A 26,123-nucleotide genomic window follows, 5' to 3' on the forward strand; every position below is an offset into this window, starting at 1 on the left:
TGCCTGCTGCTCTCTGACTCAGCTAAAGAAGAGCTGGACTCTGCCTTCACACCAAGTAATCTCCAAGGGCTTGTTGACTTGCCTCCGGTTGCTTGAAACTGAGGGAAATCAAAGTCTCTACCCCTGCGCCTGCTGCACTGGAAGTGGCCCAGGTACTTGCAACATGGATTTCAACGCATCTCCTGTCTTTGTGTAACAGAACCAGCACTTTGACCTGGTTGCAGGAGTGAAATCAGCCATTGCAACGGAACCAGTGCTTTTGCCTCCCAAGATCAATGCATCTCCTTGACTGCGTGGCGAAAACCAGCGCATCACTCAGCGCCCCTCGACTCAGGCACCTTTCTTCAGAACTGATGCATCGCCTTCACTGCTTCGAGAAAATCGATGCATCTTGTTGCTGCAACCAGGAAAGGTACTTTGTTAGCTGGGGCCAGGGAGGGTCCTGTAGCTGGCATGTGCTTCCATGAGGTTGGCCCGCACTTTGACTTTGCCCCAGTCCAGCGCATCCTAAAGTTACCTTTTTAGCACTACTTGCTTCTATGAGTTTAAATGTATTTATTCCTTCAAAATTCAATATCTCATCTTTTTTACATTGGATTTTTGTTGTTTTCCTCCTGTTTTGTTTATAACATAATAATCTATTTTATTAGCCTGTGTAGAGTCTTTTTGTGGTGTATTTATTGTGTTACTGTGTGGTGTGTTGAACAAATAATGTACACATTGCCTCTTTAGATAAGCCTGACTGATCTGTGCCAAGCTACCAGAGAGTGAGCACAGGTTCTCTTTTATTGTGTATCTAGCTTACCATGACTAGGATCGTGGCTCCTGCTTGGACAGGGTGCATACCTTTGCCAACCAGAAACACAATTTCTTACAGGAGTCAAGGGAAAACTTGCCAAAGTTGTCAACTCATTCAAATCAAATGGAACCCTAAGAATATAATCTAGCACTATGTCAGACAAGTAGTTGGAACAACCACACATCTGGTAAACTCCCAGTAGAGAAGCCAAGATTGCTCATACCACATGCACAAACTGCATTAGACTATTTACAGAAAACTTATACCGGTCTAGTGGTTCTCGTTTTGAACATGTTCTTTCGCCAGCATAAAACAGCTATCATTACACTAGGAGTTTTTTACTCAATGGTATAAAGCAAGTTGGCTGTAAATAACTGTTAAGTTTGTTAAAAACTAATAGCAATGCTTGGGTTAGTCTATATCTGTTAGGTGAAGATGGAAACTTGAGGGGACGTTAATCCAAAGCAAAAAAAAATATTGGAATGTTTCCCTACATATGAGAAATTGTAGGAAAAGGTGGTTGTTCCAAAAGCTTTTTCCAGGTGATGGAGCCTGGGCCCACCTCCTCAGTTCAATCCAATGTCATATCTCTGATGGTATATGGCATAGAGGGAAGAAAAGGTCATGAGTCATTTGAAATACAGTGTAACACAAACTGCTATACAAGAACCCAAATCGACAACCAATTGAAGGTTAGTCAGTTTTATTACCAATTAAAATATATGTGGACATACACAAATCTTATCATGAGAGTATAGAAGTGAAAGGGAAATAGGAGTAAGCTGAACATTCTCAAAAGGTTCACCTTGTGGAGCATGAAAAGAGCAATACGTTTCATGACGATTAAGCATGAGATGAGAAATCAAAAGTTCAAGTCTCCTTGCATCGACACTTCTTCTGTATACAGCATTTAGTTCTAACAATCCCTACTCTAACTAAGTAGAATACCTAAATTAGGGTATAAGCAAAGGACGTTAAAGAGAAAAGGTGTCAGTTGGCAAAGCCTTCCGAAGAAGTCACTTCACCATAGGATGGGTCTGAGGCATGAAGCCACGAGCAAAGGAAAGGAAGCACATTTGCACACAAGTGCTCTCTGTCAGGGGGGCAAGCAGGAATGGGGTATCTGTCCTTCTCTACAAGGCATAATATACTCAAAGGTGTGTTCAGTGAATGTCTCATAATTCTTATCTTCTCATAGACTTCACAATGGGGTCAGCCACAAACGTTTCCATGGCGTCGACTTTCTTCAGAGCCTTTTCCACACACGCCCCTCTGTAACAGCTCATCGTTGGTCTTCTCTCCTTCTCCCATGTGAAAACACTTCCCTCCACCTTATCTCCTGTGGCCAAGCTAACTGTAACTCCTTCATTCTGCTACTTTGTATAACGGAACAATACCCCTACTCTTCACTAGTAAACGTTGTGCACCTGTAATGCAAATGTGAGACAGAAAAACTTCTACGAGACTCACATAACAATTCAAACATTACTTTAAAAAAAGAAGGCATTTCAAATGTACTACAAATTCAGGCCTATGGCTTAGGCTAAACTAATGGATTCACATACTGTATATGTTAGAAATGACATCATCCATTAACATTCGTTAGGAACAATTCCTTTAACTACAATAATACACATCTTGCATCTACATCGTTAGCCCAAGGAAACACTTAGCTCACTTAATGCATCACTGAATTACATTTACTAATTAATGAGGCCTAAGAAACAAGTCACATTGTTGACAATTGTCAGTAAACGTTCTAGGCATTAACTAATGAGCCTTACATTGGATCACTTTAATTTTCACAGGAACATGTTAGTTGATTCACGTTTCTCCTAACATCTAATTCTCTTATAACACTGGATAATATGTCAGTGCATTCTATAATGGTTACATTGCACTCCTAACGAGTACGCCATGTACGATGCGAATCTTCCATTCTATCACAGGTTTTAAGCAGCAAAATTCCATATTTTAGACGTGCCTGTCTCGAAAGCAGGAAACAGTGGTACATGCTTTCAAACAAGGCTGGATAGAAAATGCCCTTATGCATGGATAGTGCACATGCATTTTTTAGCTTAGCTTTCACCAATGTACACTTGGGGAGCAGTAACAGAATCTCTGCACAAATGAGGAAAAAGCTCATCAGATTCCTGATTTTGGTGCTGGTGCTGTGCATCACTTAGCAGCATTGTTCTTGTTAGTTCAGGCCAGGAGAGAAGAGAAGGGGTTGCATTTCGCATCATTTCCTTTCTTGGGAACATCCATTATGTTCTCACCATCATGAATGGGGTACACCGTATTGTAAAATGGCTCAATAAGTGTTAATGGTTGCGGCTCTGGAAGCTTCATAGACAGGACTGGCTTTAGGGCAGTGCGACTGGTGCGGTCGCACTGGGCGCTGATCTGTTGAGGGGGGCACTGACCTCAGTGAGGGCAGTGTTTTGAGTAATAACTTATGATTGGAGAGAGGATAGGCACTTTTGCCTGGTGGTATGAGCAAATCCGAGGAAGTGGTAATGGGGTGTGGGGACACCACAAATGATTGTTGCACCGGGCGCCACCAGCGCTAAAGCCGGCCCTGCTCATAGGGCCTGCTGCAGAAGTATTGTCGTAGCATTACTGTGCCTAAGAAAAGGGCTGTTACAGGGAAAGACAACATTAAAAAAAGCAAATCCATACAGAAGAATGGGGAAAGCAAATTTTACAGATCAGGATTTGGAGATTCTCGTCGTCAAAGTGCCCATTCAGGAGGCACTGATATTAGGAGCATGTGCAACACATTTAGCCCTAAACCAGAAATTCTACCTGGGAAATAGCCTCTCAATGCTGCTGCATCTACTGAAACATATGTTGTGGGTCGAAATGAATGTTTTGAATTGTGCAAAAGTTTCCAGGCGTACGTGTTGGAAGTTAGAAAGCAAGGTCGCATGCAGCTGAAGTATCACCAAAAGTGCCGGAAACTCATTCAGTGACACGTTTTCCAAAACATTGAGGAGAGAAGAGCACACAATGACTTTGAACCAATGACTCACTGGAGGTGGTTTAAATTGCAAAGACCTGTCTATTTTTATTTTCACATTCTAACTGCTGCTATCTACATACCATGTTGCATTATCTTTTTGCATACTTTCCCAGAGCCCTCCGTTAGGTGGCATCCAAAGGTAGGTAGAAGAAGCTGTGTAAAGAGAAATGAGTCGAAGTATTGCAAACAAGTGCAGACACTCCAGACACTTCCTTGTTGATATGTGAAAGAATGCCTATACCAGAAAATAGGTGGAAAAAGAGAAAAACGTACACTGCGAGCGATATTTTGCATTTATAGAAGAAACACCTTTTCTGGGTTTATGTTCATAGTAATGACAGCATAAACTGTAGTTTTACAATGTACCAATTCCAAATGACTGCGTGCATGACCTAGAGAATGTAAATTACATAATGTACAATTATATATCTATATCTATATTCACTGAAAAAACCATAGGTTTCACACATGTTATAGTTAGCTGGACATTTTACTGATAAAAAACCAATGAAATTCCCCCGTTATAGTTACTGTAGGCAACTATAACTCACGCGACCGCAATCCTCTGCTGATGCTAATACTGTATTTAGACACTTATTTGCCCATGTCTTCTTCCATTAAATTTTAGCTATACATATATTACAAATATTTTTTTTTCATAAAGACACATATGTCATCAGCAGAGGATTACGGTCGCGTGAGTTATAGTTGCCTACAGTAACTATAACGGGGGAATTTCATTGGTTTTTTATCAGTAAAATGTCCAGCTAACTATAACATGTGTGAAACCTATGGTTTTTTCAGTGAATTTTTACGGTTTTTTAAATGCTAAGTTACTTTACGCCATTTGTAGCGTGCGCGCCCACTTAACGCAGTTCGTTCCATGCGCGCACGGTGCGCTTCGCGCACCGCGTGCCCACATTACGCTAGATGGGCCATGAACGCACGATGCGCTTCGCCGTGCGCACATGGAGGACATATGATGAGCAAACTCTTAAATCTGCTTTTCATTTTTTTTTTTTTATTTTTTTTACCGTACGCTTACCGTAAGCTTACGGTACGCGTACCCCGTGATTTTTTTTAAAATCAATAAATGTTTTTTTTGTACTTTTCTGTCCTTCTTTGACCCCCTTACAAATGTTAGGGGGTCTGTAACTCTCCTCATTGCCCCCTTTCCTTGTTTTCTCTGTTTTTTTTCTGAGTGAAACACACAAAATGGCGGCCGCCGCTTCCTGGTTTCGGCCGATTCGAATGTTTACTAAGATCTATGGGCCAATCAGAATCTCCTTCGCGCACGCCATGTTTCTTCCGTACGCTTACCGTAAGCTTACCGTACGCGTACCCCGTGATTTTTTTTAAAAATCAATAAATGTTTGTTTTGTACTTTACAGTCCTTCTTTGACCCCCTCACAAATGTAAGGGGGTCTGTAACTCTCCTCATTGCCCCCTTTTCTTGTTTTCACTCTTTTTTTTTTCAGAGTGAAACACAGAAAATGGCGGCCGCCGCTTCCTGGTTTCGGCCGATTCGAATGTTTACTAAGATCTAAGAGCCAATCAGAATCGCGCTCGCGCACGCCACCGTACGCTTACCGTAAGCGTACGGTAAGCGTACCGTAAGCGGGCTCAGATATATATATTGATTTAAAGGCTATTTTCTCAGAATCTACTGAACAGATTTACACCAAACCTACAAAAGGCACTTCCTTGACCTAGGGACTACCTCTCTGCCAAATTTTGAGTAATTCTGTTCAGCCGTTCGGGCTGTAGCTCGTTCTAAAGGTCCTATGGAAAAATGCATGGGAAAAACGCGTTTTGGGACCCCCCTTTTATCTCAGCCCCCGCTTGACGGATCCCCCCGAGACTTTCAGGGTAGGAGCGGAGCGTAGCGCCCCACCTATTTTGAGAAATTCGCGAGGATTCGTCGACCGGCGCCAAAGTTATTCAAAATAGAATGTTGAGGTTTTCCTATGGAAACGTGGTCCTAACTATAACTACCTACTGGCGACCGCCAGTAGGTAATATATATATATATATCTATATCTCTATATCTATATATATATATATATATTCAGTGAAAAAACCATGGGTTTCACACACGTTATAGTTAGGAATTAGCATTTAAAAAACCTTGCAAATTCAGTGAAAAAACCAAAAAATCAATGAAATTCCCCCGTTATAGTTAGTTAGGCTAACTATAACTCGCGCACCCGCAATCCACTGCTGATGACGTAACATATTACATCACTCATGACATGGTCAGTGACATCACTGATGACATCACTGATGACATCTCAAATGACATCACTGATGACATCATCCAGTGAATGTGTGTTTTTCTAAAAATTAAATATGTTTTATATATGTATATCTCAAGGTCGATGGAAGAATAAATGGGTATATAAGTGTCTAAAAGGATGATTTGTTTTTGAAAAATTGATTGTGTAACTGACTGATTAAGTGTATCTTAGTGAATACATGGCTTAGTGAGTAATGTTTAAATATGTTATTATCTGTATCAGTCTCTCACTTTGTGTATAAGTGTCTGCATGGGTTGGTGAGTAGCTACATGGGTGTTTATATAGGATATTAGGTTGTTATTTGAGTATCAGTCTGAGTGTCTGCATGGTTCGGTGGGGGGTATTACGTAGTGCATAGGTGAATGAATGATTGACTCTCTGGTTGTATGTGTTGAAGACAGCATGTGTGCATGACTGTATGGTTGGATGAGTGTGTGTATGGGTGTGTTAGTGAGTGAATGACTGACTCAATAGTGTCTTTATGAGTAACTACATATGTTTTAAACTAGTATATGTGACTATTGGTGTATATAAGTGAGTATATGTGAGAGTGAGAGATTGAAAGAGTTCCTGTATGAATAAGTATGTGTTTTTATATGTGATTATTTAAAAGAGTAAGTATGTGTAAGTTTCCGTAGAAGTAAGTGTGGTGGTGTGTGTATAACTGTATATGCAAGTAAATGTATGTTTGATTCTTTATTAGCATGAGTGACTATGTGTGTGAGTAACTCTATGGATGAGTGGCATTGTGTAACAGGATGTATAGGTGTATGAGTACATATGATGAGTGAGTACATGTATGAGTGACTGTATAGGACTGTTGGTGAATGAGTGGATGTGTATGTGGATCTTAGAATTAATGAAGAGGTTGTTGTAACTGGTATTGGTATGTCCATTTTTTTGAAAATTTCAGTCTCTATTTTTGAATGTTTGTATCAAAGGTTATATTAGGGGGAGAGGAGGTCTACCACTCTGTCACAAGGATGATGTCATCAGTGATGTCATTTGAGATGTCATCAGTGATGTCATGAGTGATGTCACTGACCATGTCATGAGTGATGTAATATGTTACGTCATCAGCAGTGGATTGCGGGTGCGCGAGTTATAGTTAGCTTAACTAACTATAACGGGGGAATTTCATTGGTTTTTTATGAGTGAAATGTCCGCTAACTATAACGTGTGTGAAACCCATGGTTTTTTCACTGAATTTGCAAGGTTTTTTAAATGCTAATTCCTAACTATAACGTGTGTGAAACCCATGGTTTTTTCAGTGAATTTGTATGATTTTTTAAATGCTAATTCTTACCTATAACATGTGTGATTCCCATGGTTTTTTCATTGATTTTGTATGTTTTTTTTAATACAAATTCTTATATTAAACGTGTTTTTTTTTTTAATTGCAAGCTTTTTTACTTTTTTTTTTTTTTACTTTATATTCTCTTAAAACACTATGCTTAATTTTTAAAAATTCTGCAATATATTATTTATTCTCATTTTTTTTTTTTTACCAAACAGCTAAGATATATTAGTATAACATACTGATTTATTTATTTATTTATTTATTTTTTTTACGTACGCGTACGGTAAGCTTACGGTAAGCGTACGGTTTGCGTAATGTTCGTAATATTTCTACTCTTTTTGCGTATGGTTACGCAATTTACGTAGCCGAGCGTACTGCGTACGCGGCGCGTAAGCGTGTACGCTACACGCGCACGTTACGCGGAAGTGTTTGGGCGTGCCTGTTATGCGCATGCGCGCGAGCGCGTGTCTTTTTTACGCGCATGCGTACTTTTACCGTAAGCGCTCCGTAAGCGCACCGTAAGCGTAACGTACGCGCACGGTGGGTCATGTGATCAAGAAACAAAACTTTTGATTGGTTCAAAGTAGTTTCAGTTCTAGAACTCTCCTACACCACACCCATTCCCCTCATTTCTGCTTGTGATCCCTTAGGAGAAGGAGCTGAGTTGTCTTTGTGATACGATGGCAGACCAGCACTCCTCTGCTGAGAGTGAGGAATTAGAAGAGCTCTTTTATATGGGAGTATTTTACTTTTCCTGAGGGCGAGAAAAAAGTCAATGCTGCTTTGGTGACTTGTAAGCTGTGCCAGCGTGTACTTTCAAGAGGTAATCCTAACAAGAAGTATTCCTTCGGGAATCACACTATGTTACGACACCTTGAGGATGTACACCCTAGGACACATGCTCGACATACTGGAGGAAACCCTTCAGTAAGTCGATCAGGCACATCCACAGCAGCTCAGCCGAGTCCTTCTTCGGAAGCTCAGCTGAGCCCTTCATCTGTGGGGGCAGATTCACCTTTTTCTGGTCCTGTGGAAACTAACCCTCGGTTTGCGAGGGTTACAATGCGGTGTTCATTTTGCCATGGTCTAATTGTTCATAGGGAGACCAGTCTTCCCCTCATTAACAACAAAATAGACCAGCACATTTGTCCTACCAGCTAATGTTCCCATTCTTCCTTTTCCTCTGTCCCTGCATGAACACAACGGCTCTTTTAAGAGCCAACCTTACCTCTCAATTTTTTTTAATTTTTTCTTAAAAACGTTTTTTTTTTTTTTTACCGTACGCGTATGGTAAGCGTATTTTTTTTTTTTTTTTTTAAACTAAAAAACAATTACCACATTACAAGGTCCTTGAGGGATTAATAACTAAATACTGAAAATCTGTTTGAGGAGAAGTGGAAGAAAGGGACCATCTAATTTCTGACTTACCTGACCCACCCAACAATTTAATTTTTAATTAAAATTTAATTGAAATTACTTGTAAAAATGGATTTTTTTTCCAAAATTTTCTTTCACAATCTGAAAAAAAAAATGTATTAATATTTAATAAATCATTATATAATACAGTACACGTATTTACATATTTTCCAAAAACAATTTTTTGCCATTTTTCAAGGGCAACCAGCCTTAGTGATGCTGAATGTATTTGCATTACTGACTGCAACCTCAAACCCTAAAAGTATTCCTCATGTATACCAGTACACCCTAATTTATGGTAAAAACATAGTCCATAATATTTTACATGTTCCTTACATTTAAATTTCTCCCAAAACACAAAATGGTAAACACAACTTCAACAAAAGGAATCCCAATTCTATTATTCATTTCTTAATTTACCACATACATCCCCTCTCAAACTCATAACTCACCTTTAAAATTAGTTAGTTGTGAAAGAAATGTGGCACTCAAACAGCAGATTATCAGAGCCAGGATCTCTGTTCTGTACACCTCTCTCCTCTCAGCAGAACCAGATAATGGCAATGTTTCCCTCTCTTTTTCCACACATACACATGTTAATTTCAAATCTCAGTGCTTCCCCCTTTTTTTCAAATGTAATCACACATTTCTATTGGTTGAAAACCAACCCTTTTCCAAAAGTACCCTTCCCCCAACTTGACTTCTGCCTAGCACCCTTCCCCCAACTTGACTTCTGCCTGCTACCATAGCAACAGCTCATGGAACACTGCTCTGTGAAGTCAGGTCAGAAGTTCACCACACAATGTTTCATTTTCAAAGAGCAAGAGTGCTTGACTTTTCAAACCTAACAGCAAATCCATAGTAATGTTCTTTGGTAACACATTTTTCTGTACCAATACAAAACATGCTTCTATAAATTGACACATACAGCCTAGTGTTTAGTGTAGAATGGTATGAAACAGCCAATGAGTTCTTTTTATTTTTAAAAAATATGTATGCCTCCATTTCCAAAGTGTCTTTCATTTCTTTTTCCCATTCTACTGAAATACACCTCCTGAGTGCATCCAGATCTCCTTTGAAGATGTTCACAGTGTGGATTGTAGGGCACAGCTATGTCTTCTGGAGTGAAAAGTATGCAGAGAAAACAGGTATGGTGAGAGACCTTGCTTTGCCAAATGTAGACATTAAATGGATTGGTCAGAGATTGTTAAAGTGGCACCAATTGATGCCATTGGTGAAATCCTTCATGCAAATCCAACACCCTGACCTCATAATAGTGCACTGTGGTGGCAATGACCTAGGCACTTTGACTGGGGTAGGTCTGGAAATGCTTATGAAGGAGACCTTTGCACAACTGTTTTCACTATTCCCTAAAACTGCCTTTGTGTATTCTAACATATGCCAAAGGCAAAAATGGAACTGGTCCAATCATTTTTGTCCACAGATTGACAAAGCAAGAAAGCACGTCAACAAATCTGTTTCTGCTTTCCTCCGAGACTATGGTATGGGTTCCATTTACCACAACAACTTGCGTTACGACATGCAAGACATTTATAGAGGAGATGGTGTACACTTCAATGATGAAGGGAACAGAGTCTTCCTCTTGAACCTTAGACTCTGCGTCGGTACTTACTTGTAGGTACCACTAAAAAATCACTTCAAAAACACAACGGCTCTTTTTAGAGCCCCCTAATATCTAAACACTTAAATCTGAATTTTATTTCTTTTTTGATTTTTTTTTCTACCGTACGCGTACGGTAAGCTTACCGTAAGCTTACCGTACGCGTACCCCGCGATTTTTTTTTAAAATGAATAAATGTATTTTTTGTACTTTTGCGTCCTTCTTTGACCCCCTTTCAAATGTTAGGGGGTCTGTGACTCTCTTCCTTGCCTCCTTTTCTCGTTATCTCCCTTTTTTTCTCTGTGTGAAACACACGAAATGGCGGCCGACACTTCCTGATTTCGTCCGATTCGAATGTTTACAGTCATGTGACAACCAATCAGATTTGAGCTCGCGCACGGCACCGTACGCGTACGGTAAGCTTACGGTAAGCGCACGGAGCGCGCTTACAGATATATATATTGATTTAAATGCTATTTTCTCAGGAACTACTGAACAGATTTACACCAGACCTACAAAAGGCACTTCCTTGACCTGCGGACTACCTCTCTGCCAAATTTCAAGTAATTCTGTTCAGCCGTTCGGGCTGTAGCTGTGTCTAAAGGTCCTATGGAAAAATGCATGGGGAAAACGCGTTTTGGGACCCCCCTTTTTTCTCAGCCCCCGCTTGATGAATCACCCCGAGACTTTCAGGGTAGGAGCGGAGCGGAGCGCCCCATTAGTTTTGAAAAATTCGCGAGGATTCGTCGACCGGCGCCAAAGTTATTCCAAATAGAATGTTGCGGATTTCCTATGGAAACAGGGTCCTAAATATAACTACCTACTGGCGACCGCCAGTAGGTAATATCTATATCTCTATATCTATATATCTATATATATATATATATTAACAGAAAAAACCATAGGTTTCAGGCACGTTATAGTTAGGAATTAGCATTTAAAAAACCTCAGAAATTCACTGAAAAAACCATAGGTTTCAGGGGTGTTATAGTTAGCTGGACTTTTCACTTGTACAAAACCATTTAAATTCCCCCGTTATAGTTAGTTCAGCTAACTATAACTCGCGCGCCCGCAATGCACTGCTGATGACGTCACATATTACATCACTCATGACATGGTCAGTGACATCACTCATGACATCACTGATGACATCTCAAATGACATCACTGATGACATCACTGATGACATCATCCAGTGAATGTGTGTTATTCTGAAAATTAAATATGTTTTATATATGCATATCTCAAGGTCGATGGAAGAATAAATGGGTATATAAGTGTCTAAATGGATGATTTGTTTTTTAAAAATTGATTGTGTAACTGACTGATTAAGTGTATCATAGTGAATACATGGCTTAGTGAGTAATGTTTAAATATGTAAATATCTGTATCAGTCTCTCACTTTGTGTATAAGTGGCTGCATGGGTTGGTGAGTAGCTACATGGGTGTCTATATAGGTTATTAGTTGGTTTTTTGAGTATCAGTCTGAGTGTCTGCATGGTTCGGTGGGGGTATTACGTAGTGCATAGGTGCATGAATGAGTGACTCACTGTTTGTATGTGTTGAACACAGTATGTGTGCAGGACTGTATGGGTGGATGAGTGTGTGTATGGGTGTGTTAGTGAGTGAATGACTGTCTCAATAGTGTCTTTAAAAGTAACTACATATGTTTTAAACTAGTATATGTGACTATTGGTGTATATATGTGAGTATATGTGAGAGTGAGAGATTGAAAGAGTTCCTGTATGAATAAGTATGTGTTTCTATAAGTGATTGTTTAAAAGACTAAGTATGTGTAAGTTTCCGTAGAAGTAAGTGTGGTGGTGTGTGTATAACTGTATATGCAAGTAAATGTATGTTTGATTCTTTATTAGCATGAGTGACTATGTGTGTGAGTAACTCTATGGATGAGTGGCATTGTGTAACAGGATGTATAGGTGTATGAGTACATATGATGAGTGAGTACATGTATGAGTGACTGTATTGGACTGTTGGTGAATGAGTGGATGTGTATGTGGATCTTAGAATTACTGAAGAGGTTGTTGTAACTGGTATTGGTATGTCCATTGTTTTGAAAATTTTAGTCTCTATTTTTGAATGTGTGTATCAAAGGTTATATTAGGGTGAGAGGAGGTCTGCCACTCTATCACAAGGATGATGTCATCAGTGATGTCATCAGTGATGTCATTTGAGATGTCATCAGTGATGTCATGAGTGATGTCACTGAACATGTCATGAGTGATGTAATATGTGACGTCATCAGCAGTGCATTGCGGGCGCGCGAGTTATAGTTAGCTGAACTAACTATAACGGGGGAATTTAAATGGTTTTGTACAAGTGAAAAGTCCAGCTAACTATAACACCCCTGAAACCTATGGTTTTTTCAGTGAATTTCTGAGGTTTTTTAAATGCTAATTCCTAACTATAACGTGCCTGAAACCTATGGTTTTTTCTGTTAATTTCAAAGGTTTTTTAAATGCTAATTTCTAACTATGCCTACAGAGATAGGACATGTGAAGAAAGAAGAAAAAATGCACAGAAAGAAACAAAAGAAGTGCAGAAAGAAGCAACAGAAGTCCTCAAATACGAAGATAAGTGCAGGAAGAAGGATAACGTGCAGAAAGAACAAAAAGAAGAGCAGAAAGAAGCCTTGTTGCAAAATCATCCTGTACCCTCAACTTTTTCAGACGGATACTGGTGGTAACTGAGTCTGACTAACCAGTCCTAGAGCCAGTGCTATGTTAAAAGACACTTAGAATACAGTGAAAACACCTACATACACTAGGGAACATTATGCGTTGGGGTCCGCCTGTGATTAGCCTTACCTCCTCTATAAGCCCCTAGTATATAATAGGGCATGGGGATTAAAACTACCTCTTAAAACAGGCCACAGGGCGTTTTTGCACACGTTAACTCAGGCCCCGTCCCCTCCTTTCACCATTGTGTAAACACGCCCTGTGTCCGTTTTTAGTTGGGAGATTAAGTTCATTTGAGTCCTGAGGGTCCCTAGGGTCCAACTAGCCCACTAGGTACCTCCAGTAAGTGCCACAGAGCTGCGTTGCAGAGAGGTGTAAAAAGTGGCACGGCCTGGACCACCTCTCTGCAATGCAGCTCAGTGGCGCTTACTGGAAGCACTTGGTGGGCTAGTTAGCCCCCAGGGGCCCTCAGTATTGAAGGGAAATTATATCCCCAATTTAAAACGTGCCATGGTGCGTGTTTGCACACGTCACCTCAGGCCCCGTCCCCTCCCTTCACCACTGTGTAAACGCGCCCTGTGGCTGTTCTAAGTTGAGAGATTAAGTCCCCTTGAATCCTAAGGGTCCCTAGGGTCACACTAGACCACTAGGTACCTCCAGTAAGCGCCACAGAGCTGCGTTGCAGAGAGGTGTAAAAAGGGGCTTGGCCTCAGAACACCTGTCTGCAGCGCAGCTCCCTGGCGCATACTGGAGATGCCTGTTGGGGGCGCGTTTGCAGAGTGCTGCATGGAGGGGGCATGGCCTCCGGCACGATGCCAGTCTTTTATTTATTTTATTTTTTTAAGAAGGGGGGCTGTGTGGTTCCCCTTCTTATTCTAATTTATTGGCCCTGATGACCCCATCCCCCAGGGCCTGTCTCCTAATTATATTTTTTTGACCCCAATCCCCAGGGCCGGCCACTGTTTTTTATTATTTTTAAAAAATATATATTTATAGACACACCTAGGACATGCTGGACAAACCGTACGTACCTATCACCATGACGATTTGCGTGATATTCATTAAAAGGCGACTATGCATGCAATTAATCCACGTGGAATGTATTTACACCACTAGTGAAGCTCTGACATGTCTGATGCTCTACCGTGCCTAATCCCGGTAGACACCCTTGTCGTTTATTTATACAAACATGGGTAGCTATTGACGGGCACATTTAATACACATGCACACCAAGCCATTCAAAGGGGATTCGACAAAAATTCGACCAAAACTATGCAAGAAACCCCCCTCACAGTTAATAAAACACACATCCACTGCCGGATGTGTAATACTTTTTATTTTACTCTCTGGAAAGGGGACGAACATCACTTGCGAGTCACAGCGCGCTCCTGACAGAGCCCAATGCTGTGTTACACCCACCATTGCCTGCCGAGTGCCACACACCTCTGTATTGTATTCCACTAGCTAGTGCATATGCTATGACACTCTCTAGCCCATGTGCACTGTAACACCACCCCGTGAAAATGTCATGCCACACTTGTCTTCGCACGGGTTATATTGCCCCATCTAACGTGCCTTCCTCGATGCCTATGTTATAACGCACAGTGCTATGCCATACATATTACAATTTGGGATCCATATCTTTGTCACAGTGCATATGCAACGTTACACTCCCCAGCACATATTTTATATTACAACTTTAGAGACTAGTTAGGTTACACAACACTGCCCTGTGCATATTACACTCCAAGGCGCATATCGCATAGCACGCGCTAGTGCCTGTGCTATCTCGCGCTCTCCAATGAATCTGTCATTGCGCACAATGTATTGCATATTATATTTCACGCCTGGTTCATCTTATATCACACTTTTTGGTGCATAGTTTACACTATATCTAGTTTTCATTTTCAATCGTGCTCTCAGGACTATGTTCTATATAACACTGTGTTCACCTACCCTTTTCACGGGCATTACATTTTGCGATAGGGGGTGGAGGGTCAGGGGGTGTTTTTGCCAAGTGAGCCCGGAGTCACAGTCACTAACGTCTTCTTCTTCCTGAATAAAAGTGAGATTATGCTGCATACTTGTTCATATTTTAAGTAGTTTGCACAGACAAAATGTTTTAAAAACAATAAAGTTTCTAATACCCGCCTTCTCTGAACAGTTAGCTTGCTGCCCCATCCCCCTCCTCCCTATCCTCTGTTGTGTGAATCCATGGACTAGCCTCCTCCCTCCTGCCATGCATGGTCTGATGTGCTGCCACTGCCCTCAATTTAGTATGATGTACCAGTCCACTCCTCCTGCCCTCCATTGCCCAATTCTATGCCCCATCATTGACCTCCTGCTTAAACTCTGTGCTTAGCTTGCTGCCCCTATTCTCCTTCCCCCTGCCCTCCGATGTCTTTGTGCATGCCCCTGCTCCATCCTTTTTGCCCACCATGTCCCATGGACCTGCCACTCCTATCTACTCTGAGTGTTCTGTTGAGCTGCCACTCCCCTCCCACCTGCCTAGCATTGTCAGATGACTGTAACCTGTCCCTGCCACCTCCACCCGGCTGTCCACATGCCATGCCTCTATCCTCTTCCTCCTGTCCTACATGGTCCATTGTACTGCCACACCCTTCTGCCCTCCCTGGTCTGTTGTGCTGCAACTGCTCCTCCTGCCTGCCCCGTGTGGTCTGTTGTGAGGCCCCTTCCCCTGAACTTTCTTGTCTGTGCACAGGTCCTGACCCTCCCTTCTATCCTCCATCGTCCTTTGTGCATGCCCCTGCACCCTCCTTCTTGCCCATCATAGCCATTGTGCTGCCACTAACCCTCCCACTTGCCATGCATGGTCTTCTGTGCTGCCATGGCCCCTCCCACCTTCCCTGTGTGGTCAGTTAGCTGCCCCTGACCCCCTCCCACCTTCCCTCCATGGTCTGTGTGTATGCCATCACAGTCTCACTGTTGCTCTTCATGTTGTGTCTTCCTTCTAGTGCCCATCCTGCCTGACCTCCATGGCCATCTTGCTGCTCCTGCCCTGCCCCCTTGCCCCCAGCCCTCTGTTTACATGTGCAGACCCCTACTCCCTCCCTCCTGGCTTGTCTGTTCCATTGTAATGCCCCTGATCCGTCCCTCCTGCCCTTTATGGTCTGTTATGCTGCAGCCTTCTCTCCTGTCTGTCCATTATGGTCAGCTAGCTACCATTGCCTCTTGCCCCTCTGTTCTCTGTTGTCCATGTGCATGGTCCTGTCCCCTCCCTCTTGCTTTCTATGGATTGTTGTGCTGCACTCCCGTCCTGCATGCCCTGTGTGGTGTATTGTGCTGCTGCAAACCCTGATGCCTGCCCTGCAGGGTCAGTTTGGTGCACCTCTCCATGTCTCTCCTGTCCTCTGTTATCCAAGTCCATGTCCCTATCCCATTTCCTTCCATGATCCAATGTACCATACTTGCGAACATTTTGAACTTGGTAAGAGGGAGATTTTGAAAAAAAACTGGGGTATTGATTTTCCCCTTTGAGTTACATTGAAAAAGAGGATATTGTAGACAGGAGACAGATCAAATAAAGCCCATTTGAGCTTAAAAACATTGGACGTTTCCTGGCTGAATCGGGTCTGTTGGCATGTATGGTTGTACTACCATTGCCTCTTCCTTCTGCCCACAATGGTCTATTATATTGCCACAGCCTTGAAGGAGGGTAGATTTTGTATCACAGGGGGCCCCTGGCCCGTTCTGTCCACACCTGAAGTATGAGACCCTTGTCCTTGCCCTGCCAGCCGCATTTGTAGGCCGTATTAAATTGACCAGCGGGTCCTGTGTTGCTATATAATTATCCTGAGACATCCTTACCACTCAGCCAGCATAAAACCCCTGTGTAGGCCCTTCTGTTCAATATGTAGGCCTCTTTGTTAAATTGACCATAGCTCTGCAATTTTAGTGTATAGCAGTCTGAAGGCAGGTCTGCGAGGCCTTCTGCTCCAAACTAGTAGCCCCCACCCTACCCGAGTGCTCCGTGCTCGGTATCAAAGTTCAACATCCCCCTGAAGCTGTCGACATACAGTAGGCTGCATCCTGGACTGGTACTTGCTTCCTGGGCAGGTTTCCCGCTTTTAAGGAAGTGGCAACCGCAGAGCGTCAAGTTAGGAGAACTGAGGAGATTTTATACATGAATATATTGAATTCCTGTACAATACCCATTATTTTCTGCTTGCTCTATGGAACTTACGATAAGCGATTGGCCTGAGAGACTGACCTTTTCACCCAGTCCATTGTCAGCATTAAGTGGGTAAATGACGAAATGTCTGGTAAAATCTGCAGACGAAGCTTTTGGGTAGCATACGTAGGTAGATGTAGCGTGCAAAGGAGCCCACAAAATGATATAAAAAGGGAGCACCCACAGATATCGACGGACAACCTCGCCGTCTGTATGTAGGTTAACAGGCTGTGCAGGTTTTCCCCAAGAACTGGGAGCTCTTGTCTTCCTTTGCTTAAAATGTCTTGCTCTGCTTTGCTTGAAGTATCTTATTCTATTTTACCTATATGAAATGTCATGTTATGTTTAACCATTGTTCTCTTTACTTTTGCATTTAAAAGATGTTGTATTGTAATTGCAGGAATGCTTGCTCTAAGAGTAAATGTGAGTGTCCCTAGGTAACATTTTCCTTGGTGTAACTTGTTTCTCATGATGCATTTATAGATGTGTTTTCTCTCTCTCTCTGTCAGTCCATTAATTGAGATACAGAGAATATTATGACAGCTGTATGATTATCTGGATTCTGTATTTTGTACTTTATGTCTCTATTCTGCGGTTTCTTTGAAGTTGCATATTCTCATTAAACTGCCATTGTATTCTGCCTCCAATTCCATGTCTCATATGTCTGTTTTCTTCATTTTTGGAGCAAGCGTTCCTAGGCACCCCGGCTCAAATTAAGGTGCCCCTTTTGTCCCTGACTCACTCTCCTGCTCAGTTCTGTGGTGGCTCCCGGGGCTCTGGGGACCGCCCCTAGCTTCCTTGACCCGTAATAGATCTTCCCTCCAACAGCCTCTCTTGCAAGTCCTGTATTGTTGGTTTGTTGCCCCTGCCCCCCTTTCCTCTGCCCTCCATAGTCTGTTGTGCTTCCACGGCCCTTCCTGCCTGCTCAGTGTGGTTAAATTGTTGCCTTTGCACCCTCCTACCTGCCTTCAATTTTCAGAGTCCGTGCCCCTGGCCTCTGCCTCTCAACAGTATCCTAATGAACAACTAGATTGCTAACATTCTATATTTATTACAAAAGTGTGGAACGCCTGACATCATCTTGATGTAATCAAAACTGTAATACCTAGAGCATTCCTTTAGAAATTACATATATGAGAGGGTCTTATTGGCATCAAAATTATGGTTAGTGCTCTAAAAGACTAAAATAAGGACATATTTTCTGAGTTTTCAAATAGCGACAAAGCACTTTTAAATTATTTGTTATCTTTATGTTTTTTTATCTAGTTGACAACTTGATTAAATGTTGCACTTAGGGGAGAGGATGTGGTGTTACTTCCAGAACTGCAGACTTTGCAACTGGGGAACCAGGTTGAAGTTTCTGCTTCAGCTCGACATTCTGTGATTCTGGTCAAATCACTTAGTCTCCCCATGTCTACAACCAAAATGAATTTGTTCTTGTGTGATGTAACCAATGCTCATGTAAAGCACTCCAATACCTGACAAGTCTGCACTATATAACACTGCAAAAACACAAAATAATAAGTGTTTTGCACACTTCTGTCATTGGGCTATATTTGGGCTATATCTGGGTGATTTTGGGCTACATTTGGGCTCTTTTGTCTCCGGTGGCCATCTTGGGAGATTTATTTGTTATGAAGTTTCCTAATTTCCTCATGTACTGCAGTCTCCTCAGTCGGAAATGCTTTCAGTTTTTTACTTTGATTCCATCATGAAGGCATTCAGATATGTCACACATTTGCCATAAATTCAGAATGTTAGCATTCTAGTTGCTCATTAGAATACGGTAGTAAAGCTACTGCTCACCAGGGAAGTCTGCTGCTGGTATTGAAAGTGCATGTTTCAGTCTGCATGTCAGAATTTTTTAATGAAATAGAAGAGGATTTGAGAAGTCACTCAAAATGTGCCCTCATTTTTCTTTCTGCAGCACTAATCATACTTTCTATGGCAAAATGAACCCCCTCATTTTGTTCCTTTTTAAATTAAATGTTTTTCAGAGTTACCACTTTATTCCAACCAAGATGGCTTCAGGTGTGCCATACGTTTGTCATAAGTAGGACTGTTTGTGCTCTAGTTGTTCTTTAGAACACTCTGGGAAGCTGCAGTAGAACACAAAGGAATCAACTGACAGTCTCTGCCCTTGTTGGATGTACATGTTTTACTGAGAATGTCAGACTTCATTCTCACATGACTAAGAAAGATAATGTGAATTCCAAACCTCTGTGGGAAAAGCATGACAAAATAATTTTCTCTCAAACATGATTCATGATATCACAGCAGAAGGCTTTTTCACATGGTAAAATCACCTTAGAACACACCACAATTCCTAAAATGAGTATGTGGTACCATCAACAAATGATTTATAATGTAACTAAAGTCTTAAAACCTTCTATTAACTGCAATGCATTTTAATGAGGTGCTATCATGTATATTGGTCCCAAGATGGCTGCTAACACTTCTTGGATGAAGTGCTGACAGCCAATCAGATCTCACGATGAGATGTGTGGTTAGGCTCTGCCCAGATATATATGTGATTTTACTATTGATTTTCTCAGAAACTACTGAAAGGATTTACACCATTTAAGCAAAAGGCACGAGTCTGAACTGAGGACTACCTCTTTGCCAAATTTGGTGTAATTCCATTCAGCACTTCGGGCTGTAGCTGCGTCAACAGGTCCTAAGGGAAAATGCATAGGGACAACATGTTTTGGGACCCCCCTTTTTTCTCAGCCCCCGCTTGACAAATCACCGTGAAATTTTCAGGATAGGAGCGGACCAGAGCTGGCCAAAAGTTTGGAAAATTTCGCGAAGATTCATCAATCGACGCCAACGTTAGTCCAAATAGAATGTTGCGGATTTCCTATGGAAAATAGGTCCTAACTATAACTACCTACTGACGACTGCCAGTAGGTAATATATGCATATATATATATATATATATATATATATATATATATATATATATATATATATATATATATATTCACTGAAAAAACCACAGGTTTCACACATGTTATAGTTAGCTGGACCTTTCACTCGTAAAAAACCAATGAAATTCCCCCGTTATAGTTAGTTCAGCTAACTATAACTCGCGCGCCTGCAATCCACTGCTGATGATGTCACATATTACATCACTCATGACATGGTCAGTGACATCACTCATGACATCACTGATGACATCTCAAATTACATCACTGATGACATCATCCATTGAGTATGTGTTTCTGAACAATTTTAATACGTTTAATATATATAGGGAAAGGCCTGTTGAAGAATGAGTAGGTGTACAAGTGTGTAAATGGATGATTTTCTGTGGTGCGTAACTGACTCTATAAGTGAGTCATTAAATGTATCTTACTGCAGACTAGTGACTAAACTGTGTAAATGTTTGTATGTGTCTGTATGTTGGTGTATAAGTGGCTGCATGGTTTTGTGAATAGCTATATGAGTGTCTATATGAGTTATTGATTGCTTGTCTCAGTATCTGTATGGGTTCCTGAGTGTTTGTGTGGGTAGGGTGTGTGTGACTCTATGCATAGATGTGTGAGTGGGTGATTCTATGGGTGCATGGTTTTAAGAGTGCATCTGTGATGGACTGTATGGTTGAGTGAGTGTATGTATGGGTTAGTTAGGGATTGAATGTATATCTCAGTGGTACATTTGTGACTAACTCCATTTGTGAAAGGCAGTATATATGCATGTAAGAGTATAAAAGTGGGCAGATGTGAGAGTGTGTGATTGTGAGAGTGACTGTATGGATGAGTGTGTGCTTGTATCAATGATTCTATCAGAGCGTAAGAATGTGATACTATTTTTATGAGTAAGTGAACTTGAGTGTGTATAACCGCATAGGTGAGTAAATGGGAGTGTGATTATTTGCATGACTGAGTAGGTGTGAGAGTACCTCTATGGATGATTGGTAGTGTGTGAGTGTCTATATAGGTGTATACATGCATATGATAATTTTGAATGGAGTGACTGTAAGTATGAGTGACTGTACAGGTGGATGAGTGGAGGTGTATGTAGACCTAAGAGTTAATAAGTGGGTATGTACTTATTGGTATTGCAGTATGTATGGTTTTGAGATTGGAACTCTTAAATTTTGACTCAGTGTATCAAAGGTTATCTTAGGGTATGAGAAGATGTGGTAATTTATCACATGGATGACGTCATCAGTGATGTCATCAGTGATGTCATTTGAGACGTCATCAGTGATGTCATGAGTGATGTCACTGACCATGTCATGATTGATGTAATATGTGACATCATCAGCAGTGGATTGCGGGCGCGCGAGTTATAGTTAGCTAAACTAACTATAACGGGGGAATTTCATTGGTTTTTTACAAGTGAAATGTCCAGCTAACTATAACATGTGTGAAACCTATGGTTTTTTCAGTGAATTTGCAAGGTTTTTTAAATGCTAATTCTTAACTATAACGTGTGTGAAACCTATGGTTTTTTCAGGGAATTTGCAAGGTTTATTAAATGCTAATTCCTAACTATAACGTGTGTGAAACCTATGTTTTTTTTTGTGAATTTGCAAGGTTTTTTATATGCTAATTCCTAACTATAACGTGTGTGAAACCTATGGTTTTTTAAGTGAATTTGCAAGGTTTATTAAATGCTAATTTATGAATGTATTATTATATTTTTTAAACATTTATTTTACAATAAGCTACCTATATATATAGTTATAGATTAACTTTATCCTGTAATGTGGAATGGCTAAGTTTTTTTAAAAAATTTGGATAGAGATGAACAGCATAGTTAATATCTTCTATAAACTTATAAACACTTGAATTTTTTTTTTTTTAAAGTGTTTTTGACCGTGCGCGCACGGTTCGCACACGGTGCGCGCATGGTGCACGCATGTGTACGTGCTCCGTGTGCGCATGCGTACGTGCTCCACGTGCGCATGCGTACGTCGCGCGTGCTCCGTACGCGCATGGGCGCGTGCTCTGTATGCGCATGCGTGCGTGCTCTGTGCGCATGCATGTGCTCCGTACACACATGTGTGCGTGCTCCGTGCGCGCACGGTGCGTGCACGGCAAGTCATGTGATTTAGAAACAACACTTTTCATTGGTTTATAGTAGTTTCAGGTCATGTGATTAAGAAACAACACTTTACAATGGTTTATAGTAGTTTCAGTTCCAGAAACTTCCAACACCACACCCACTCCCCTCATTATTACTTCTGATTCCCTGGGAGAAGGAGCTGAGCAGCTTTTCCAGTACTCCAGTACTTGAGAATGGCAGAGCAGCAGTCATCTTCTGGGAGTGAGCAGGAGATCCTTGTGCCACAAAGACAGAAGAAACAGAAAAACTCTTTTATATGGCAATTTTTCACGCTTCCAGAGGGGCAGAAGAAGGTGAATGCTCCAAAAGTCAACTGGACTATTTGTGGTGGTGTCTTATCAAGAGGAGATCCTAAAAAGAAATACTCTTTTAGTATCTTCACTATGATCAGGCACGTTAGAGATGTACATCCTGTGGCTTATGCTCGAGCTGCTAGAGAAAACCCTCCAGCAGCTTAGCCGAGCACATCCGCAGCAGCTCAGCCGAGTCCATCATCGGCAGCTCAGCCGAGCACTTTATCTGCGGCGGCAGCTTCACCTGCTTCTGTTCCTCTGGATATACACCCTCTGTTTAAGTGGGTACATATACGGTGCAATGCGTGCAATGCTCTTCTCTCTTATAGGGACACCAGCATTCCCCTAATAGAGAGCAAGATACAGCAGCACACATGGGGCACCCTATAATTTTTGTCATTTTTTTGTTCCTCTGTTCCTCAATTTACACAACGGCTCTTTTTAGAGCCACCTAACATCTAAACACTTAAATTTGATTTTTAATTCTATTTTTTTTATGATTTTTTTCTGCCGTGCGTGCACCATGCGCGCACCTTGCGACGGTGCGTGCACGGTGCGCGCACCGTGCGCACACCCCGCGATTTCTTAACAAAAAATTAAATGTTTTTTTACCCTTCATGGTCCTTCAGGGACCCCCTGACAAAAGCTAGGGGGTCAGGAACTATGTACCCTGTCCCCTTTTCACATTCTCCACCTTTTTTTTTCAGAGTCACACACAAAATGGCAGACAACACTTCCTGATTTTGACCGATTCGAATGTTGACTGACATGTAACCACCAATCAGAATTACGCTCACGCACGGCACCGTGCACGCACAGTGCGCACCGTGCGCGCCTATTGATATTTATGTACTTTTAACTGCAATTTTCTCAGGAACTACTGAACAGATTGACACCATATATGCAAAAGGCACATCCCTGACCTGAGGACTACCTCTTTGCCAAATTTCAAGTAATTCTGTTCAGCCGTTCGGGCTGTACCTTCGACTAAAGGTCCTATGGAAAAATGCATGGGGAAAACGTGTTTTGGGACCCCCCTTTTTTCTCGGCCCCCGCTTGACGAATCACCCCGAGACTTTCAGGGTAGGAGCTGAGCGGAGCGCCCCATTAGTTTTGCAAATTTCACGAGGATTCGTCAACCGGCGCCAAAGTTATTCAAAATAGAATTTTGAGATTTCCTATGGAAACTCGGTCCTAACTATAACTATCTACTGGCGACCGCCAGTAGATAATATATATACCTACTGGCGGTCGCCAGTAGGTAGTTATAGTTAGGACCTCTTATCCATAGGAAATTCGCAACATTCTTTTTAGAATAACTTTAGCGCCGGTTGACCAATCTTCGCGAAATTTTCAAAACTCGTGGCCTGCTCTGGACTGCTCCTATCCTGAAAGTATCGGGGTGATTCGTCAAGTGGGGGCTGAGAAAAAAGGGGGTTCCAAAACGTGTTTTCCCCGGTGAGCAGTCAAAATATCGAAAATTAAATATCGACCTACACTAATATCGAGTTGACAATATCGAAGGGACAGAATATCGATGTTAAGAATATCTATGGACAGAATATCGACCGTAACGTAAGTAATATCGATTTTTTTATATCGATGTTAGTAATATCGAAGTTAGTAATATCGATATCAAATATATCGATGTTACTAATATTGATGTTACATGATGAGTTAATATGAGGAGAGGAACATGGCGGCCGTAATGTGATCGGTCGCGGGTGTGTTTCCCTCGATCTCCTCTATGTGTGCGATGGCGGACTAACAACACGGTTACCTTTCGATGACAGTTGAGCGCCGAGTCTTGAGGTCTTCCTGGCAATGAGAGAGGAGTGCTGGAGGCACCGGTTGCCCTGTCCTCTCGCGGTCGAGGCAAACGGGTTTGATCCCTGAGACAAGGGCGGAGTCGTCTCCAGGGACCCCCGCTGGAAGTGGGAGGTGGCGGCAATTGCGCGAGGAAGCAACGCTCTACACTCGCAGCTTTGGCGGTCATTGTGGGGAAGCCCAGTACAGCATCCGCGTCCGGAGTTGAACAAATTGGTGTTATTGAAGGTAGGGGGGGCCCAGTTGGTGTACAAAACCCAGACCGAGGCCTCCGTGGGTGATTTCTCCGAAGTACTGGGATGTCGAGAGGCTGGTTTCCCTTTCCCCTTTACCGGTAGGTCTGAAATCAGCAAAAAGTCTGGGGAAGAGAGTATTTGTTGCAACGGTGTGTGCAGGGGGTGCCGTTCAAAAAGGGGGGCTGCCCGTTCATTAGATTGTATGGAGAAAAGTGCAAAAACATATGAGGGCATTTCCCCCCCAAGCTAAGTAGATACTCTTTGCGAGCAAGAGCAGCACACCTAGCCACCAACAGAGACATTATACATTTTTCCCAGAGGGTCCCAGCACCCTTGGCAACAGTCCCTGAAGTATCAGCTCAAGAACTGCCCACGGAGTCAACCTACGCTAGGCAGTCGCAGGGGAAGCCAAGATTGCTAGAAAGGAGAAAAAAAAACCTGTAATTAAAGCCAAAGTCACTCCATCACTGAAAACATATTACCAGGTTATCTCACTCATATCTTCAGCCAAATCGCCCCTACCGCTAAACAGAACCATGCCCAGCCCTATGCAGGAGGAGGGGTCAGCTCTCCCTCCAACAGATAAACCGAATACACCACCGTCACCCTCCAATCTGTCTTTTAATTCTACGCCTAAAGAGAAGTTGGGGAGGTCAGTAAAGATCAAGACGGCCAAGAAGGCTACAATAAGCGACCAAAGGGGTCTAAACCAAGAGCAAAACACACAACCCGTAAAAACTGCCCTTACAAAGTCGTCGGAACAAGATCCCCTTACAGGAACAGTCCTCTCCAACAGATTCTCAGTGTTAGGGGTTCAAGAGGAGGACCAAGAGGAGGAAGTCCGTAACATGGATCAAGAACAAGGAGAAGAGGAAAGAGGGCAAGGGAATAATCAGAGAGATTCAAATCGATCTACTCTAGCTACCTTAACATCAAACCCATGCTCATTAGCAGATCTGTTGTTAGCCATGAAGGAAGAAATGACATCCAGGTTCACTATTTCAGAAGCAAACCAGGCGGAGATGGCTACGCGGTTCTCAGTCTCAGAGGCAAACCAGGCAGCTATTCGGATTTCATGCGATGCTCTGGCCAAAAAATTGGAAGAGGTCACGGCTAGAACCGAGACACTTGAGGAAGAAATACCAAAATTGAAAGATTCTTTAGAGACTACCACAGCAAGGTTAGGCTCTCTTTTCGTTCAGAATAAAGAATTGAAGGATGACCTGGAACGCCTAGAGAATCACTTGAGGCGAAACAATTTAAAATTTCAAAATGTCCCAGAGGCACTTGAAGGGGGTGATTTAAAGGGTTTTTTGATCACTCTGTTAAAGGCTACAATCCTCAAG

The sequence above is a fragment of the Triturus cristatus genome, chromosome 11 (assembly GCF_964204655.1).
Source record: "Triturus cristatus chromosome 11, aTriCri1.1, whole genome shotgun sequence".
In the NCBI taxonomy this organism is placed as follows: domain Eukaryota; kingdom Metazoa; phylum Chordata; class Amphibia; order Caudata; family Salamandridae; genus Triturus; species Triturus cristatus.